General features: G+C 45.8%; 1 protein-coding gene across 2 annotated transcripts in view; it reads left to right on the top strand.

The window, feature by feature from the left end:
• GNPTG (N-acetylglucosamine-1-phosphate transferase subunit gamma) overlaps window positions 1–20,922 on the top strand; it is a 454,757-nt gene that overhangs the window by 250,909 nt on the left and 182,926 nt on the right. The gene's annotated exons all lie outside the window — the stretch shown is intronic.

The raw sequence follows: 20,922 nt of genomic DNA, 5'->3' as shown, positions 1-20,922 counted from the left end.
TGACAGCTTTCAAGGATCTACTTCATCCAGGACAACTACTGATAAAGAGGGACAATACTACAGTTATGTGGTACATAAACAAACAGGGAGGCACACTTTCCTACCCCCTCTGCAGACAAGCCATGACTTTGTGGGACACAGCATTGACTTATCAAGTTCACCTGCAAGAACAATTCCTGCCAGGAAAAATAAATACTCTGGCAGACGAACTAAGCAGAAACCTCATGGATCCCCACGAGTGGAAACTGGATCCACAAGTCTCCAGCATGATAACAAGGAAATGGGGATGCCCAGACATAGATCTATTTGCCTCCCCTCACAACTGCCAGCTACAGAGATTCTGCACAAGGATTTATCACAAGCAAGCATGGAAAGTGGATGCCCTATCCTTCAGCTGGAAAAAACCTAACAGTATATGGCTTTCCCCCACTGCCTCTCCTCCCTAAGGTACTCCTAAAGGTCAGACAAGAGAAGCCAAAAATTATACTGATTGCCCCAGACTGGCCACGCCAGCACTGGTACCCAATCCTAAAGAACTTGTCTCAAGGTCCAGCCTGGACATTACCTCAAACTTCTCACTTACTGACCCAGCAAAACAATCAGATCCTGCACAGCCAACTCAGGACCTTAAATCTAGCAGCATGGTGGATAATGTAGCCATTCAGAACACTCCTCTCTCCAAAGCTGTAATGGATATTATCTTGGAGGCCAGGAGGCCCAGTACCAGAAAATGTTATGCAGAAAAATGGAAGAGATTCTGTGCTTGGAACTAGGAACAGGGAATTGACACGTTTGTACCAAATATTCCTCAGATTTTACAATACTTAACTGAGATGATGGACAAAGGCCTATCCTTTTCATCAATTAAGATTCATGCCTCTGCCATTTCAGCCCATTACAATACGGAACCACCTATCTCTTCTCATCCTTTAATAAGGCAGTACCTCAGAGGGGCCAAAAAAATAAGACCCCCAAGAAGAGCACCAATACCTGCATGGGACCTAAATGATGTCTTGGAAAAACTCACACTGCCTCCTTTTGAGCCAGCCTCAACAGCTGATATAAAATTCTTATCCTGGAAAACAGCTGTGCCCCTAGCAATAACCTCTGCAAGACGAGTCTCAGAGTTACAGGCATTCATGGCTGTGGAAACTTTTATTATTTTCCATCCAGGCAGGGTTTCTCTGAGGACGATCCCTACATTTATGCCTAAGGTGGTGTCCAGTGTGGCCCTTAACCAAACCATTCACTTGCCTACCTTTTATCCAAACCCACAGAACAAGGGTGAGAGACTTCTGCATTCTTTGAACATACACAGACAGCTACGCTTCCACTTGGACAGAACTAAAGCTTTCAGAAAGACTGAGCAACTTTTAGTGGAATATGCTGCAGCATCACAAGGAAAGGCTATCTCAAAATAGACTATTTCAAAATGGATAGGCCATCGCATTCGTTTCTGCTACTCACAGCATGGCAAATCAGTGCCTAAGGGCATTAGGCCACATTCTACCAGAGTAGCAGCCACTTCAGCAGCCTTCCTCAGAGGAGTACCAACCAAAGACATTTTAGAGGCTGCAACTTGGAGTTCAGTGCACACTTTTACAAAACACTTACACTTACCTCTCTACTCTAAATTCAGAGCAGGCTTTGCCACTGCAATTCTGCAGGGCCTCATAGCCTCTCCTAATCCTATTTAGCCCAGCCACCCATCCTCAGCTTTGGGATTCAACCAAAGAGTAATGACTGCAACAGTGAAACACAATGAACATAGTACAGATGTTCATCGTGTTTCACTGTTGCAATCATTACACTTGGGTTATCCTGCTGGCAGGCTACCCGCAGTCGGCCTGAATTCCAAAGTCCTGGTCCTACGTCGGTTGCTGTCGCCTCTTCTCTGACGTCAGTGCGCCAGGGGTATAAAAGATGCAGCCGATGCCATTTTCTTCAGTCTTTCTTGCCGTGTGGTGCCCGAAGCAAAAGCAGTTCGCAAATGCCGGTCGTCCGACTCCTCTCCGATTTTCAAAATCGAATTTCAGATCCGAAGTCTTCAATAAAGTTAAGTACCAAGTTGGGGAAACTTTTTTATTGCTCCAGACCGATGTCAGAAAAAGTTAACAATTGTATTTCTTGTGGGAAGCAAATACCTCATAAGGATTTCCACTCTTACTGTATTCCTTGCCTAGGCCCTGACCACGACGTTGTTAGTTGTCGGTTTTGTGCTAGATTTAACCAACTTATTATTAAGCGTTGGTACGATTTTGCTTTTCATTATTTTGGCAGAAGGTTTAACTACATAATGCCGTCAGAACTACCGATGACCGGCATTCATAAAAAACGCAAGGGTAAAGACAAGGACAAGCATCCAAGGTTCAAAACTGATGACGAAGCCTCTTCTAGGCCAGTCGCCGGTTCGCCAGTGCTCAGTGAGGTGCTTTCGCAGCACCTGACTCCCGCTACCTCAGAGCCACAGGCTGCCAACGACTCCCACGTGGAAACAGCTAGGCCTCTGGATACTCAAGGTATTGGCCCTTTGGAAATTAATCCCTCAGATGGGTCCAGAGCCGCTGAGCAAGCATCGGCTTCTGAGGTTGTCTTCAGACCTACACAGCTTTATATAAAGCCTACTTCAGCATCCAAGACAAAGTCTACAACAGTTTTAAAGACAAGGAAACCAGTACAGCATTCTCCAGGACAGGCTTCTATGCCTAAGAAACAGATGCTCAAAATGGCCGAAGACCTAATTACTGTGATCAGGGGTTCCCATCCCCCTCCTGATAAGAGGCCTAGGCAAGACACTGAATATGATTCCTCTGATCAGGTTTCCATTTCCACTGATTCCTGTTCTGATCAGGGATACTCTATTCCTCCCTATGAGGATTCTGATGCTGAAGGTTCTATTCCTTCTGCTTCTCCTCCTGAGGACTATTCTTTTGGGGAAACCCTGCATACCATGAGGGAGCATTTGCATTGGGAGAGCAGAGACTTTCTTTTACTTCCTCAGCACAGACCTCTTGCAATTCCCCCTGTTCTAGACATAGTGGATGATGTTTTTTCAGAGTCCGGCCTGTCTCCAGACTCTTTACCTCCAGTCCCTGTTAAGCCGGACAAGATACTACAGGGTCCCAGACTCCCATAAATTTCTTTACAAAAACCCTGCTGCTGACCCAGAAACTATCTCACAGGGTCCCAAAGGGGTCAAGGCTGCTTCTGCCAAAAACCCTGTCCCCTCAGACAGAGATTCTAGGGCTTTGGACCGATTGGGGAAAAAGGTTTACACTTATAGGTTCATAGGTTCATACTAGGCTATCTGCCCTAGGGCATTTATAAGCCTAGCCAGAGTGTGTTTGGCTTTCGCCACCCATTTTAAATGAATTTTGCTATGCCCTTTTTCGAGGTTAGTATACTGTGCCTCTGTCTAACAGTGACACAGATGTGATACCTGGGGTAAACCTACTATCTCCCATCCACTCATCAAGATTCCTCTTGAAGAGAGTCAATGAGGGACTCTGCCTAACCTAGACTGGGATTTTATTCCAGAGTGAAGGGAGCCTCTGGGTTATGAATCTGTCCCTCCAGCATGTCCTATTTATTTCAGTGCTGAGGTTCAAGTCTCTCGAGCGCGTTGCTTGATGGGATTTGGATTTTCTGAGGTGCAGCATGTCCATTAATTCCTCCGGGTTGGACATGGCTTTGTACGTCAGGCACAGATCGCCTCTGAGCAGGCGGTATGCCACTGAGTAGAGCTGGAGTTTCTTTAACCGGGCAGCATATGGCATCTGTTTGAGCCCTTTGATCCTCTTGGTGAGGTACTTTTGGGGTCTTTCCAGTTGCTGCAGGTGTCTGGTAAGGTACATCCCAAAAGGGGCATTGTACTCAATTATGGGCCTGATGAGGGATGAGTAAAGAGGCACGATGACCTCCCCTGATCTAGATGTGAATCCCTTCATGATTAGGTGGGCTATATAAAATGTTTTTCTAACCACTTTGGCCACGTGGTTGTCAAATGAGAGATTGCTATCAACTTGGGTCCCCAGGTCCCTAATTACTTCTTCCGTACTTAATGGATTACCACCTATGTGGTAATTTGTGGGCACTTTGTTTTTGACAAAGGGGATGAATATACACTTTTTGGCGTTTAGCTTGAGGCCGTAGCTCTGGCACCAATTGTCTGTTTCTATGAGGCCCTTTTGTAGGATGCTTGTGTTGGCTAGAGAGTCTATTATGGTGCCCAGTTTGCAGTCATCTGCGAACTTGGTCAGCCACAGTCCTTCCGTGTTAGTCAGTACCTCCGAGAAATATATACCAAACAAGAGTGGTCCCAGGACTGAGCCTTGTGGGATGCCATTTGTAACTGGTTTGGAGTCTGACATGGCTCCAGCAAGTCTAACCATGTGGGTTCTGTCCTTGAGCCAGTTTGCAACCCATCTAGTGACATAGGGGTTTATATTTAAGCTGGTGCTCTTATCTATAATGCCCGAGTGGGGTATTGTATCAAAGGCTTTTGCAAGGTCCAGGTAGGCTGTGTGGACCACCTTCCCCTCGTCAGTGGCCTTGGTGACTGTTTCAAAGAAATCGCCAGGTTTAAGAGGCAAGATTTGCCCTTAACAAAGCCGAACTGGGTAGGATCCAGTGTCTGTAGGTCCCCAATATCTTTATTTATGAGGTCCATGATGATCCTTTCCATAGCTTTGCAGACCAAGCTAGTCAAGCTTATGGGGCGATAGTTTCCAGGATCCGTTGAAGCACCACCTTTGTGGAGAGGGACCACTGTTGCTGTACGCCACTCTTTGGGTACATATCCTGTAGTAAGGCTGAGATTAAACAGTAGTTTTATGTTTGGGTTTAGTTCTTCTTGGAGTTCATGTAGGACGTAGCCCGGGACACCGTCTGGTCCCATTGATGCTGTGTTTTTTGCTTTGGAGAGGGCGGCTCTTACCTGAGCATCTGAGATGTCAGAGGGGCAGCACTCTGCTGGGATAGATATTTGCCCTTTTGGTGGGGAAGTGGGGGAGAAGTTTGCGCTGAACCTGTCAGCTAGGATGTTGGCAATGTCTGTGGGTTCGGTGTATTTTTTGTCATTTTGGACTAATTCTGAGCATATCTGGGAATTCCCACCCAGCTGGCCTTAGACGATTTTATGAGTGCCCGTAGTTTTTTGCTAATACTGATCAGAGATGCCTCCCCTTTTTGGGATTTTGCTCTGTCATGTAGTAGCTTCCTCCTTCTATTGTATAGCTTGTTTATGGCTGGGGTCCACCAGACAGGACGCCTAACTTTGGAGGATTGGGTCTTGGTTTTATTTGGGATTGCATGATCCATGCATTCCTGAATGTGTTCATAGAATGCGTTTATAAAGGATTCTGCGGTCTGGGCCGTATTTTCCACAGGCCCGGGGCTTTGAAGGATTCCACCTCGGTTTTGAGGAGTGTGAAATTTGCTTTAGAGAAGTTTTTCACTGTGGTTTTCTGGGCAGGGGCTGGGGTCGGGATGTGAATATCTAGTGAAATTAGTTTATGGTCTGATCTTACCAGTGAGGGATACACTTCTGGTCTGGAGCATAGAGTCCCCATGTTGGTGATAATCAGGTCCAGTATGTTTTCCCCTCTTGTGGGAGTGGCAACAAGTTGTTCCATAGCATTTGAGTTTATAAATTCTAGGAACCTTTGGGCTAGGGTGTTGGAGCTAGAGTAATGCTCCCAGTCTATGTTAGGGTAGTTGAAGTCACCCAATATCATGGTGTTTGGAGAGACCTTCATATTTTCTAGTGTTCTCAGGAAGGCCGAGTGGGGTTCCTGGGTTTGGGAGGGTGGTCTGTAGCAGGCTATAAACTGGAAGTTAGTTTTACGCACTGTTAGTTGCACATGGATAGTCTCTGATGCTTCGTGCTGTGCCATCAACCTAGAGGTGTGAGTATCTTTGACGAATATTGATACTCCCCCTCCTTTTGTGGTTCGGTCCAAGTTTTGGGGCCGAAAAACATGGTATGAGGTATAACCTGATAGTGCTGGGGTGCTCTCGGGAGCCTTGAACCAGGTTTCTGTTACTGCACAGATATCGATGTTCTCCATGCTAAGGAGAGTTTCGAGTGTGTGCATCTTAAGGTTTAAACTTCTGGCGTTGAGTAGCATTACTCTTAGTTTCTTATCCCTTGTGATACCTAATGGAGGTGGGTTTGTCTTTTGAGCCTTGCCTAAAAAAGGCACTATGGGGGTGGCAAGAGCCTTTGCCAATATCCGAAAGCCCAGGAGTGACAGGTGCAAGCCGTCCCTAGCGAAGAATTGTGGCTTGTTGAGCATTTCATCCCAGGCAGACAGGCATTGGATCCCCTTTGAATGACACCAATACTTAAGCCAATTGTTGAAATTGATCATCTTGTCTTCATATTGTGGCATCATTCTTGGTGAGGGTAAGATGCTACTGAAGGTCAGGGTTATACCGGCCTGGGCTACATGCTCAGAGAGCTCCTGTATGTCTCTTTTCATGTAGTCCAGGGAGGTACGTCTCAGGTCATTCACACCAGCAACTTCTGCTACTTTGGCTGTAAGGGCTTTAAATTGTCAGTTTTATATGCTCAAATATCAGCAATACTTAATGTCTTTGTTAAAACAAAAAAATGATGACAAATTCTGAATGTTCTGAGAACAAAGATTTGCAGGATTTATTGCATGCAGCTGAACAAGTGGGAAAACATACTTTGCAATGTGGCTGTGATTCACTGGAGGCCTCGTGCAGGGCCGCAGGTACAGGTTCTGTTATTCGAAGGCATGCTTGGTTAAAGGAACAGAATCTGCCTGATCATGTTAAAGCAAAATTATTGGATGCTCCATTACAGCATGATACTTTGTTTGGTGTTAAGGCAGAGGAGGTGTTAAAGAAAATGGAGGATAAGGCAAAATCTATGCAGACAGTAAAGGATTTCATACAGGTACAGCCACCCAGATTTAGCAGGAACTGGCCCTCTAAGAATTGGTCCTTTCCAGTGTCAGACAGACCACAAAGAGGCAGATTCAGACACCATAGAGGCAGGCAACAGCACTAGGACTCATACAGGCCCAAACAATGGGGTGCTTCTACCTCCAAAAGCGGAGAAGACAAATCACAGCCTTATAGAAAACAGTCCCAATTACTTCCCTCTGCCAATGCCAAGCACTTATTTTTTGGCAGCACCCTTAGGGGGAAAGCTAGCACTTTTTTCACAAAACTGGCACAAGATCACCCAGAACAAATGGGTCTTAAATATAGTTACAGGTTCCACTTTCACACCCTTCCAAAGGCAAAAGGCATGCCAGACCTGCCACGCAATCAATGGCAAGAGGCACAAAAACAAGTTTCATCTCTCATGAACATGGGGGCTATTCAGCCAGTGCCACACCAAGAGCAGGGACAAGGATTTTACTCAAGACTTTTCTTAGTACCAAGAAAGGACAAAGTCTGGAGACCAATTTTGGACCTGTCTATTCTAAATACTTTTCTGGATGTCCCAAAATTCAAAATGTTGCTTCTGCCCATGCTGGACAAGAAGGCTTGGCTTGTAACTTTGGACCTCAAAGAGGCATACCTGCATGTCCCAATCAGACAATCTTGCAGAAGATACCTCAGATTCATAGCTGGCTCACTGCACTACCAATTCTCTGCACTGCTCATTGGCTTATCTACTGCGCCCAGGGTCTTCACAAAATGCCTGGCACCAGTAATTGCATTTTGCAGACAGAGGAATTCAAATATATCCCTACTTCGACGACTGCCTTATTCAAGCAAAGGACAAATATATTCTACTGCAGCATCTGGTGTTTGTAAAAAGATTACTAATTTGCCTAGGGTACACAGTAAACGAAAAGAAATCAAAACTAGTACCCTCTCAAGAGATAATATTCCTGGGTGCAAGCTTAAATACAACTGCCCAGATGGCTTATCTCATGCCAGACAAACAAAGGCATCTGACTTCTTACTTCAAAGACATGGCAACAAAGACCCAGTTATCTGCAAGAAAAATTCTGCAGGCTCTGGGCTACATGGCATCCTGCATTCTACTAATTCCATATGCAAGACTGCATATGAGGAAACTACAATGGTTTCTAAAAAGTGTTTGGACTCAACATTGCCACAGCCTGGAAACAGTAATTACTCTCATTCCCTGCCTGCAATAGGAATTTCAATGGTGGGCACAGGCCTGTCACCACAACAAGGGACAGCCATCCACCTTACCCACTGCCAGGCAAACACTAACAACAGATGCATCGGATTATGCCTGTGGGGCGCACATGGCAGGAAAATGTATACAGGGCACATGGCCCACAAACCAAATGCATCTTCATATCAATCAAAAAGAGATGCTAGCTGTACAAAATGCCCTGACAGCCTTCAAGGACGTACTTCATCCAGGACAACTACAGATAAAGACGGACAATACTACAGTCATGTGGTACATAAACAAGCAAGGGGGCACACATTCCTACCCCCTCTGCAGGCAAGCCATGACTTTGTGGGACACAGCATTGACTTATCAAGTACATCTGCAAGCACAATTCCTGCCAGGAAAGACAAATACTTTGGCAGACGAACTAAGCAGAAACCTCATGGATCCTCACGAGTGGAAACTGGACCCACAAATCCTCAACATGATAACAGGGAAATGGGGATGCCCAGACATAGATCTATTCGCTTCCCCTCACAACAGCCAGCTACAGAGATTCTGCACTCGGACTTATCACAAGCAAGCATGGAAAGTGGACGCCCTTTCATTCAGCTGGAAAGCCCTTACAGTATATGCCTTCCCTCCTCTGCCTCTCCTCTCCAAGGTACTCCTAAAGGTCAGACAAGAGAAGCCAAAAATTATTCTGATTGCCCCAGACTGGCCACGCCAGCACTGGTACCCAATCCTAAAGAGCTTGTCTCAAGGCCCAGCCTGGACATTACCTCTAATACATCATTTGCTGACCCAACAGAACAATCAGATCCTGCACAGCCAACTCAGAACCCTAAATCTGGCTGCATGGCGGATAATGCAATCATTCAGAACACACCTCTCTCTAAAGCAGTTATGGATGTTATTTTGGAGGCCAGGAGGCCCAGCAAAAGAAAATCTTATGCAGACAAATGGAAGAGATTCTGTGCTTGGAACCAAGCGCAGGGAATTGACTCACTTGAACCAAATATACCTCAGATTTTGCAATACCTAACTGAAATGCTGGACAAAGGCCTATCTTTCTCATCAATTAAGATCCATGCCTCTGCCATTTCAGCTCACTACAATACAGAACCACCTATTTTTTCTCATCCACTGCTAAGACAGTTTCTCAGAGGGGCTAAAAACATAAGACCTCCAAGGAGAGCTCCAATACCTACATGGGACCTCAATTTTGTCTTGGAAAAACTCACACTGCCTCCTTTTGAGCCTGCCAATACAGCATAGATAAAATATTTGTCATGGAAAACCGCTCTTCTCCTGGCAATAACTTCATCAAGAAGAGTCTCAGAGTTACAGGCACTAATGGCTGTGGAACCTTTTATTATTTTCCATCAGGACAGGGTTTCTCTAAGGACAAACCCAACATTTATGCCTAAGGTAGTGTCCAGCGTGGCTCTTAACCAAACTATACATTTGCCTACCTTTTATCCAAACCCACAGAATAAGGGGGAAAGACTTCTGCATACTTTGGACATACACAGACAGCTACGCTTTTACTTGGACAAGACTAAAGCCTTTAGAAAGACTGAGCAACTCTTAAGGCATATGCTGCAGGTTCCCAAGGAAAAGCCATTTCAAAGCAGACTATTTCAAAATGTCTAGGCCACTGCATTCGTTTCTGCTATTCACAACATGGCAAATCAGTGCTCAAGGGCATTAGGCCACATTCTACCAGAGCAGCAGCCACTTCAGCAGCCTTCCTCAGAGGAGTACCAACCAAGGATATTTTGGAGGCTACAACATGGACTTCAGTGCACACTTTTACAAAGCACTACCATTTACCTCTCTACTCTAAATCCAGAGCAGGCTTTGCCACTGCAGTTCTGCAGGGCCTCATACCCACTCCAACCTCAGCTTTGGGATTCAACCCAAGTGTAATGACTGCAACAGTGAAACACGATGAACATAGTACAGTTGTGTACCTACCATAAATGTAGATGTTCGAGTGTATTCACTGTTGCAGTCCAGGTTACTCTCCCACCATCCCCCCTTTTTCTTTGCTGGGACTTATTTGTACCTATCTATTCTATACAACCTATATGGTGTATTTGCTTGTAGATGAAGGTTATGTGCATGCTTTTTTATGATCATAATTTTTACAACCTACCCTTTTGGGGGCACCTGACATCTGGGGAAAGAAAAACTGAAGAAAATGGCGTTGGCTGCATCTTTTATACCCCTGGCGCACTGACATCAGGGAAGAGGCGACAGCAACAGACGCCGGACCAGGACTTTGGATTTCAGGCCGACTGCGGGTAGCCTGCCCGCAGGACAACCCAAGTGTAATGACTGCAACAGTGAATACACTTGAACATCTACATTTATGGTAGGTACACAACTGTACTTTGTGTACCTACCATAAGTGTAGATGTTCGAGTGTATTCACTGTTGCAGTCCAGGTTTCCCTCCCACCATCCCCCCTTTCATTTGCTGGGTCTTATCTGTACTTCTCTATTCTATACAACCTCTGTGGTGTATTTGCTTGTAGATGGAGGAAATGTTTACTTTAGTGCATCCATGTTTTTTTGGCATAATCTATTTAGCCTACCCTTTTCGGGGCACCTGACTTCTGGGGCAAGAAAAACTGAAGAAAATGGTGTCAGCTGCATCTTTTATACCCCTGGCTCACTGACGTCAGCAACCGACGCCGGACCAGGACTTTGGAATTCAGGCCGACTGTGGGCAGCCTGCCAGCAGGATAACTCAAGAGTAATGACTGCAACAGTGAATATACTAGAACATCTACATTTATGGTAGGTACACAACTGTACTTTTTGTGTGCACACCCTTAAAGAAATACTTTGTTGAAGCACCTTCTGATTTAATTACACCATTCAGTCTTCTTGGGTAGGAGTCTGTCAGCATGGCACATCTTGATTTGGCAGTATTTGCCCACTCTTCCTTGCAAAAGCGTTCCAAATCTGTCAGATTGTGAGGGCATCTCTTGTGTACAGCCCTCCTCAGGTCACCCCACAGATTTTCTATTGGATTTAGGTCTTGGCTCTGGCTGGGCCGTTCCAAAACTTTAATTTTCTTCTGGTGAAGCCATTCTTCTGTTGATTTGGATGTATGCTTGGGGTCATTGTTGTGCTGACATTCTTCTTCATCTTCAGCTTTCTAACAGATGCCTGAAGGTTTGGCCCAAAAGTGACTGGTGTTTGGAACTGTTCATAATTCCCTCCACCTTGACTAAAGCCCCAGTTCCAGCTGAAGAAAAGCAACCCCAAAGCATGATACTGCCACTACCATGCTTTACCATTGGGATGGTGCTCTTTTGGTGATGCAAAGTCTTGTTTTTGTGCCAGACGTACCTTTTGGAATTGTGACCGAAAAGTTCAAGCTTTGTCTCATCAGACCATAGCATATTTTCCCACATGCTTTTGGGAGACTTGATGTATTGTTTTGCAAATTTTAGCCGGGCCTGGATGTTTTTCTGTGTAAGAAAAGGCTTCTGTCTTGTAACCTTACCCCACAGCCCAGACATATGGAGAATACAGGAGATCCCATTGGGGATCCTTTTTTCTTGCTCTAAACAATGTCAGAAAAAGTTAACAATTGTCTCTCCTGTGGAAAGCAAATACTACACCGAGATTTCCATTCTTACTGCGTCACCTGTTTAGGCCCAGACCACGACATACCTCGCTGTCAGTTTTGTGCTTTGTTCAACTCCTGAACTATTCGTTGTCGGGCCCATATTGTAGCTAAATATTTTCATTCTCGATCTCCATATTCCAAAATGGCTTCGGTAAGCCATCCGACTACTGATCTTCCAAAGAAACATAAGTATAAAGACAGAGACAGACCGCACAGGTCCAAAACTGCCGACTACCCTTCCGTTAAGCTAGTCGCCAATTCGCCGGTACTCAGTGAGGTGCTTTCACAGCCCCTTATGCCTGCTTCGATGGATTTGCAGGCTGCTACAGAGACCCGTTCGGAGTCCGGTATGCCGCGAGACTCTTCTTTGACTACAGAACCTACGGATGTCTCTACCTTGGATGGGTCCGGAGCCGCTGTGCAGGCACCGGCTTCTGAGGAAGTTCTTCGCACTACTGATTCTTTTGCATCTTCAGTTCTTTCTAAATCTACTGAGTTTCTAAGACCAAGAATACGAGCTATGCCTAAAAAACCGACGACCCAAACTCAAACGACCGCTTCCTTGCCACAGTCTTAGATGCTTAAAACCTGATCATGCTGATTAGGAGATGCCAGCCTTCCCCTGCTAAAAAAAAAAAAAAAAGAGAGAGAGACTTATCCCCAGCAGCTTTATCTGACCAGGAGTCCAATGACTCTGAGGTTTCTGAATATGAAGACATGCCTTTATCTGTCTGAGGATTCAGATGCAGAGGAAGCCATCCTTTCTGCCTTCCCTCCAGATGACTTCTCTTTTGGTGAAACCTTACATACTTTGAGAGAGCATTTCCATTGGGAATGCCAGGATTATCCTCAATTCAAAAAGAGACTCAGGGAATTTTTAGATTTACCACAGCACAGACCCTTAGCTATCCCTTCTGTTCTGGATGTTGTGGATGAGGTCTTTATGGAATCCAGTCTAACTCCTGATACTTTACCCCTGCTCCAAGGAAACCGGACTGATTCTCACAAATTTCTCTTCACAAATCCTACTGCTGACCCAGAGGTCATCTCCCAAGCACCTAAAGGAATAAAAGCAACTACAGTTAAAAATCCCACCCCCTCGGACAGGGATTCCCAAGCTTTAGACAGATGGGGTAAAAAAGTATACACCTCTGCAACTCTTGTCATTAGAGCATTGAATTGTCAGTTCCACATGCTGAAATACCAGCAACATACTATGGAACTTATTAAGCAAAAATTATCTACCTTTCCTGACTGTGCAGAAAATAAAGAATTACAGGAGTTTATGCATTCTGCAAGCCAGGTCAGCAAGCATACCCTGCAATGTGGGTTTGACACTCTAGAAGCATCTTGCAGGGCAGCAGTCACAGGTTCTGTACTTAGAAGGCATGCCTGGCTTAAGGAGCAGACCTTGCCAGACCATGTCATGTCAAAATTATTGGACGTTCCTTTGCACAAGGACAATCTGTTTGGCACCAAAACAGAAGAGGTGTAAAAAAAAAGATGGAAGAAAAGGCTAAGTCTATGCAGACAGTCAAAGATTTTTTGCAAGTACAGCTTCCAAGATTCAGTAGGCATTGCCCCTCAAAACATTGGTCCTTTCCAGCCTCCTCAAGGCCAACTCAAACTAGACCCAGGGGAAACAACCCCCCCCCCCAGATTACAGTCTCAGGGTATGCAGAGATCTAAACAATGGAGTACCTCCACTTCTAAAACAGGGAGTGCTAAGCCACCCCCTTACGGAAAGAATTCACAATGACTTCTCAACTCCACTACTCACCTCTGCCCAATTGTTCGTGCCCGTAGTAGGAAAACTTGCCAACCATGCAAAAAACTGGGTCTCCATCACCAACGATCGATGGGTCCCTACATAGTATCCCAGGGGTACAAATTTTATTTCCACATGCTGCCAACCCCAAAAGGGTTCCCAGACCTTCCTCCAAACCAGTGGGCAGAGGCACAAAACCTAGTTCAGTCCCTGCTCTCCATAAGGGCAATTCAGCCTGTTCCTGCAGAACAGATATGCCAAGGTTTTTATTCCAGACTTTTCCTGGTACCCAGAAAAGAGGGGACATGGCACCCAATCTTAGATCTATCCATTCTAAACACCTTTCTGGTGGTACCAAAATTCAAAATGCTCACCCTACAGCAGCTTCTCCCTATGCTATCAAAAGATGCCTGGTTAGCCACCCTAGACCTAAAGGAGGCCTATCTGCACATCCCATTCAGGTACTCCTGCAGGAAATATCTACGTTTCAGGGCAGGATCTATGCATTATCAGTTCTCTGCACTTCCCTTTGGCTTATCCACTGCTCCCAAAGTTTTCACAAAATGCCTGGCTCCAGCCATTGCCTACTACAGACAGAGAAATATTCAAATTTACCTTTACTTGGACGATTGCCTGATTCGGGCGGACAGTCAGGGAAAGCTATTGCAGCACCTCATATTTGTAAAAGACCTTTTAACCTCCCTGGGGTACACTGTCAATGAAAAGAAATCCAAACTAGTCCCCAGTCAAAAAATTGTATTCCTGGGAGCAAGCTTGGACACAGCAACCCAGATGGCATTTCTTACTCCAGAAAAATAAGCCTATCTGACAGGCTACTTCGCTCAAATGGCCACCAGAATCCAGCTATCCGCAAGGAAAATTTTGCAGGCTGTAGGGTTCATGGCCTCCTGCATTCTACTAATTCCATATGCCAGACTGCATATGAGGAAACTTCAGTGGTACTTAAAAAGTCTTTGGTGCCAACATTCTCAGTGCCTGGAAACTATCATTCCTATAATACCTTGTCTAGGGAAAGAGTTCCTTTGTTTGGCAGCAGCATGCAACCACAACAAGGGGCTTCCCTTTACACAACCCCCACCGTCCAGACCCTAACCACAGACGCATCAAACTATGCCTGGGGTGGACATCTAGATGGCAGGTGCATTCAGAGCCACTGGAGCCCAAATCAAATTCATCTGCACATCAACCAAAAAGAGATGCTAGCTGTTCAGCACACTCTGACAGCTTTCAGATCCCTACTCTCATGGGGCCCCTACTAATCAAAACCAACACCACCACTGTGATGTAGTACGTCAACAAGCAGGGGGGAACCCACTCTTACCCACTATGCAGGCTAGCCATGACCCTGTGGAACACGGCCTCAGCCTTGCATATTCACCTGCAACCTCAATTCCTCCCAGGCAACCAAAACTCTCCGGTCAGACAACTTAAGCAGTAATCTCCTAGACCCACACGAGTGGCACTTAAACCACAACACCTTCAGTCTTGTGACCCAGAAATGGAGTACCCAGGAGGTGGACCTATTTTCCTTCCCCCACAACCACCAGCTCAGCAAATTCTGTACCAGGGTACCTCACAGCGAGGCCTGGAAAGTGGCTGCCCTATCCTTCTAGTGGGCAAACCTCTCAATCTATGCATTTCCTCCTCTGCCTCTTCTTACAAGAGTATTACTCAAGATAAGGGAGGAAAGACCAAGAGCAATCCTGATTTCCCCAGACTGGCCACGCCAACAGTGCTACCCACTACTGCGTAGTCTGTCACCAGTGCCCCCATGACACCTGCCCCAGATCACAACTCTCCTGACTCAGCAGGAGGGACAGATGTTCATCGTGCATACAGCTGCAGTCATAACAGATGGGTTCTCCTGCCGTCAGGTGGGTCCTCGGTCGGCCGAATTCCAAAGTCCAGGTCCGGCGTCAGTTGTCGTCGCTTTCCTTCCTGACGTCAGTGCGACAGGGGTATATAAGACACAGCCGACGCCATTTTCTTCAGTCTTTTTTGCCGCGCGGTGCCCGAAGCAGAAGCAGTTCGCAAGTGCCGGTCGGCCAGCTCCTGAAATTATGAAAATTTGGAAACCAAAGTCTTCTTTAAAGCTAAGTACCCGTTGGAAACTTTTCTTGCCTCAGACCGATGTCAGACAAAGTTAACAATTGTATTTCTTGTGGGAAGCAAATACCGCATAAGGATTTCCATTCCCTCTGTATACCTTGTTTAGGCACAGACCACGACGTCTCGGGCTGTCGCTTTTGTGCTACTTTCAATAAACGCACTATTAAGCGTCGGGCAGAGTTCGCCCAGCACTTTTTTGGTAAAGCTTTTAATTATAAAATGTCGTCAGAGACTCCGACTACTGTTTTGTCCAAAAAACGCAAGGACAAAGACCGACATGCGAGGTCCGCGGTCTCCACCGACACCATGCCAAAACCGGCTACACTTGGTCCGGTTCTCAGCGAGGCGCCTACGCAGCCCCTGACTACCGACGACACTTCTCTGGCGGTGTCTTCTGTAACCGAGACCGCAGGTTCCTCGGCCCATACCCTGACTACAGCTACCGAAGCCACTGTGAGTGTTGAGCCTCTTAATGTGGACAGGTCCACTTCCACCCATGGTGTCTTCAGACCTTCTTCTTCCTTTTCCATAAAGGCCTTTACTAAGTCTAAATCAGCCATGCATTCCAAGAGGCCTGTTGCACAGGGCCCATCTCCAGGCCCCATGCCTAAAAAGCAGATGCTCAAAATGGCTGAGGATTTAATTACTATTATCAGGGTTCCCAACCCTCCGGACAAGAGACCCAGAGTGGAGGAAGATTCTCCTTTCTGACCAGGGCTCCATTATTTCAGAACATTCTGATGAAGAGGAACACTCACTCCCCTTTTGAAGATTCTGATGCAGAGCAGTCCATTCCTTCTGTATCCCCCAGAGGATTTTTCTTCGGGAAACCTTGCATACCTTGAGGGAACACTTCCATTGGGAAGGCCAAGATTTTCAGATTCCAAGAAAAGGCTTAGGGAATTTCTTTTGCTACCTCAGCACAGACCTCTGGCGATACCTCCTGTCTTGGACATACTTGATGATGTTTACTCGGAGGCTTGCCTTAATCCGGATTCCCTGCCTCCTGTCCCAGTCAAGCCTGATAGGTACTACAGAGTTCCTAACTCACACCAATTTCTTTACAAAAGCCATAATGCTGACCCTGAAACCATTTCTCAAGGCCCCAAGGGAATGAAGGCCTCTACTGCTAAGAATCCATTACCTTCCGAGAGAGTCTAGATGCTTAGAAAGGTGGGGAAAAAAGGTATATACCTCGGCCACCCTAGCCATGAGGGCCTTAAATTGTCAGTTCCATATGCTTAAATATCAGCAGTTTCTGTTATCAAAATTAAGGAATAAAATGTCACAACCTGAACAACCAGATTTGAAGGAGTTGCAGGATATGATGCATAGTGCAGAACAAGTGGGTAAACACACCTTACAATGTGGCTATGATGCTCTAGAGGCCTCAAGTAGAGCTGCTGTTACAGGATCAGTTATTTGTAGACATGCCTGGCTTAGGGAACAAACCTTGCCTGATCATGTTAAAGCTAAACTACTAGATGCTCCTTTACAAAAGGATGTATTATTTGGTACTAATGCTGAGGAGATACTACGGAAAATGGAAGAAAAAGCTAAATCTATGCAAACTGTCAAAGCTTTTCTACAGGTACAACCACCGCATTTTTAGCAGAAATTGGCCTTCAAAAAACTGGTCCTTTCCAGCCACGGACAAGCCCCAAAGAGGTAGATACAGGCGCACAAGGGGCAGAGGACAATCTCAAGGATCATATAGAGGCAGACAATGACAATCTCCAGAACCAAGAGGTGGTGAAGACAGTGCACAACAATACAGGAAACAAACCCAATGACTTTCCCCTTTGCATGCCAAGCAAGGCTCAGATGGCAGCACCCTTGGGAGGAAAGCTAGCATTATTTTCAAAAAATTGGCATATTGTCACAAAAGACAAATGGATCCTGGACATTATAAACAGAGGCTACAGATTTCATTTTCACACTCTTCCAAAAATGAGAGGCATGCCGAACCTGCCACACAATCAAAGGGCAGAGGCTCAAATACAAATTTCAAAGCTCATGGACATAAAAGCTATTCAAGAGGTACCTACTCACGAGCAAGGTCAAGGTTTTTATTCCAGACTATTCCTGGTACCAAGGAAGGGAACCGATTGGAGACCCATTTTGGATTTATCCATCCTAAACACATTTCTACTGCATCAAAAATCAAGATGCTCACCTTACAGCAGCTTCTTCCCATGCTGGGCAAGGAGTCTTGGCTGGTAACATTGGACCTCAAGGAGGCATACCTGCTTGTCCCAATCAGACAAAGCTGCAGAAGATACCTCAGATTTCTTGCAGGTTCAATCCACTATCAATTCTCTGCATTGCCCTTTGGCTTATCTACTGCGCCCAGAGTATTCACGAAATGCCTGGCATCAGTAATTGCCTACTGTAGACTTCAAGGGATACAAATTTACCCTTATTTGGACGATTGCCAGATCCAAGCGGACAGCAAACACATACTTCTGGAACGTCTGGCTTATGTAACACGGTTATTGAATTTTCTGGGATACACAGTCAACAAAGAGAAATCCAGGCTAACACCATCTCAGAAAATAATTTTCCTGGGTGCCAACTTGGACACAAACACCCAGATGGCCTATCTTACACCAGAAAAACAGGGGCAACTAACTCAGTACTTCAAGATGCTAGCAAATTGTACCAGGCTAACTGCAAGGAAAATCCTGCAGGCTCTGGGCTTCATGGCATCTTGCATTCTTCTAATCCCATGTGCAAAGTTGCATATGAGGAAACTTCAGTGGTACCTAAAAAACCTATGGTCTCAACATAGCCACAGTTTGGAAACAATAATACCACTAATTCCATGTTTACAAAAGGAATTTCTATGGTGGGCCCAAGCATGCCAAACAAACACAGGTCTACCATTCTGCAAGCCTCAAGCAAATCAAGTCATCACAACAGACACCTCAGACTACGCCTCGGGGGCACACATGACAGACAGGTGCATTCAGGGCAAATGGTCCCAAAAGGAAAAGCACCTTCACATCAATCAAAAGGAAATGCTAGCAGTGATAAATGCAATTACAGCTTTCAAGGACCTCCTGCATCCAGGGCAATTATTGATAAGAACAGACAACACCACAGTAATGTGGTACATAAACAAACAAGGAGGAACACATTCATACCCCCTGTGCGGCTGGACATGTCACTTTGGAACATGGCTCTGGAATGGCAAATCGAGCTTCAAGCACAGTACCTGCCAGGTTTGGAAAACACGCTGGCAGACAATCTAAGCAGAAATATGACAGACCCGCACGAATGGAAGTTGCATCCTCAAGTGTTTACAAAGATAATCCAAGCGTGGGGAAGGCCAGACATAGATCTCTTTGCCTCCCACAAGAATCATCAATTGACAAAATTCTGCTCAAGGACATTTCATCCAAAGGCCTGGAGAGTGGACGCCCTTTCTTTCAGTTGGGCAGCACGGGCAGTTTACGCCTTCCCACCTTTGCCTCTACTGCCCAAGGTGCTCTTGAAAGCAAGAGCAGACAGACCAAAGATGATACTGATTGCTCCAGACTGGCCAAGACAACACTGGTACCCACTCCTGAGGAGCCTAACACATTCTCCTCCCTGGACCCTACCTCTAATGCCTCTTCTCCTGACTCAGCACAGCTACAAAACTCTTCACAGTCAGCTGAAAACACTCAATCTGGCTGCATGGAAAATTCCTTAACACCACAGCAGACCCTACTCTCCAAGGAGGTGCAGGATGTCATTTTGGAGGCCAGAAGGCCATCTACTAGAAAAGCTTACTCTGCAAAATGGAAACGGTTTTACGCTTGGAATGAGAAAAGGCCAGGATCCTAGAAAACTGAATTTGCCTCAGATATTACAATATCTAGCTGAGCTGTTGAACAGTGGACTTTCATTTTCCTCCATCAAAATCCATGCCTCAGCCATTTCTGCAGAATACAACACTGATCCACCCTTATTCTCTCACCCACTCTTAAGGCAGTTCCTCAGAGGGGCTAAGAATATAAGACCTCCAAGGAAACAACCAATACCAGCCTGGGATCTTAATTACATTCTAGAAAAATTAACATTGCCTCCCTTTGAACCAGCTGCCTCAACAGATTTGCAATATTTGTCCTGGAAAACAGCTTTCCTTCTGGCTATTACCTCAGCTCGTAGGGTCTCGGAACTACAAGCCCTCATGGCTGTGCAGCCCTTTCTCATCTTCCATCAGGACAGGGTTTCCCTACGATCCAACCCGTCATTTATGCTTAAGGTAGTATCCAGGGTAGCTTTAAATCAGGCCATACACTTACCTACCTTTTACCCGAATCCTCAAAACAAAGGGGAAAGGCTGCTACATTCCTTAGACATCCATAGACAGCTACGTTACTATTTGGACAGAACAAAGCCTTTCAGGAAATCAGAACAACTCTTTGTGTCCTATGCTGTAGGAGCTCAAGGGAAGCCAATTTCCAAACAGACAATTTCAAAATGGATAGGCCACTGCATACGGTTTTGTTACTCCTTTCATGGTAAAGCTGTACCTGCAGGCATCAGATCCCACTCCACAAGGGCCACAGCTACCTCTGCAGCCTTCCTCAGAGGAGTCCCTACCAAAGATATTTTGGAGGCAGCCACTTGGAGTTCTGTGCATACCTTCACTAAACACTACCACCTACCTTTATACTCCAAAATTAGAGCAGGCTTTGCCACTGCTGTGTTGCAGTGCATTCTGGCTCCTCCCAGTTCCACCTAGTGCCTACCACCCTGTGCGTAGCTTTGGGATTCTACCCATCTGTTATGACTGCAGCTGTATGCACGATGAACATAGTACAGTTTTGTACCTACCATAAATGTAGATGTTCGAGTGCTAATACAGCTGCAGTCCAGGTTTCCCTCCCTCCTTCCCCTCTGGGTACAGACCTAGTGGCTAACTCCTCATCTTACAACCTGATTGGGTTATCCCTCTATGGTGTATTTGCTTGCAACTACTGATTTTTGATTATATTGCATTGCATGATTATATATATATATATATATATATTGCCTTCCTTCTGGGGGCACCTGACATCTGGGGCAAGAAAGACTGAAGAAAATGGCGTTGGCTGTGTCTTGTATACCCCTGTCGCACTGACATCAGGAAGGAAAGCGACGACAACCGACGCCGGACCTGGACTTTGGAATTCGGCCGACCGAGGACCCGCCTGATGGCAGGAGAACCCATCTGTTATGACTGCAGCTGTATTAGCACTCGAACATCTAC

The sequence above is a fragment of the Protopterus annectens genome, chromosome 12.part0 (assembly GCF_019279795.1).
Source record: "Protopterus annectens isolate FY-2018-M chromosome 12.part0, PAN1.0, whole genome shotgun sequence".
Lineage (NCBI taxonomy): Eukaryota > Metazoa > Chordata > Ceratodontiformes > Protopteridae > Protopterus > Protopterus annectens.
This window is presented reverse-complemented; position numbering and strand designations above follow the sequence as displayed.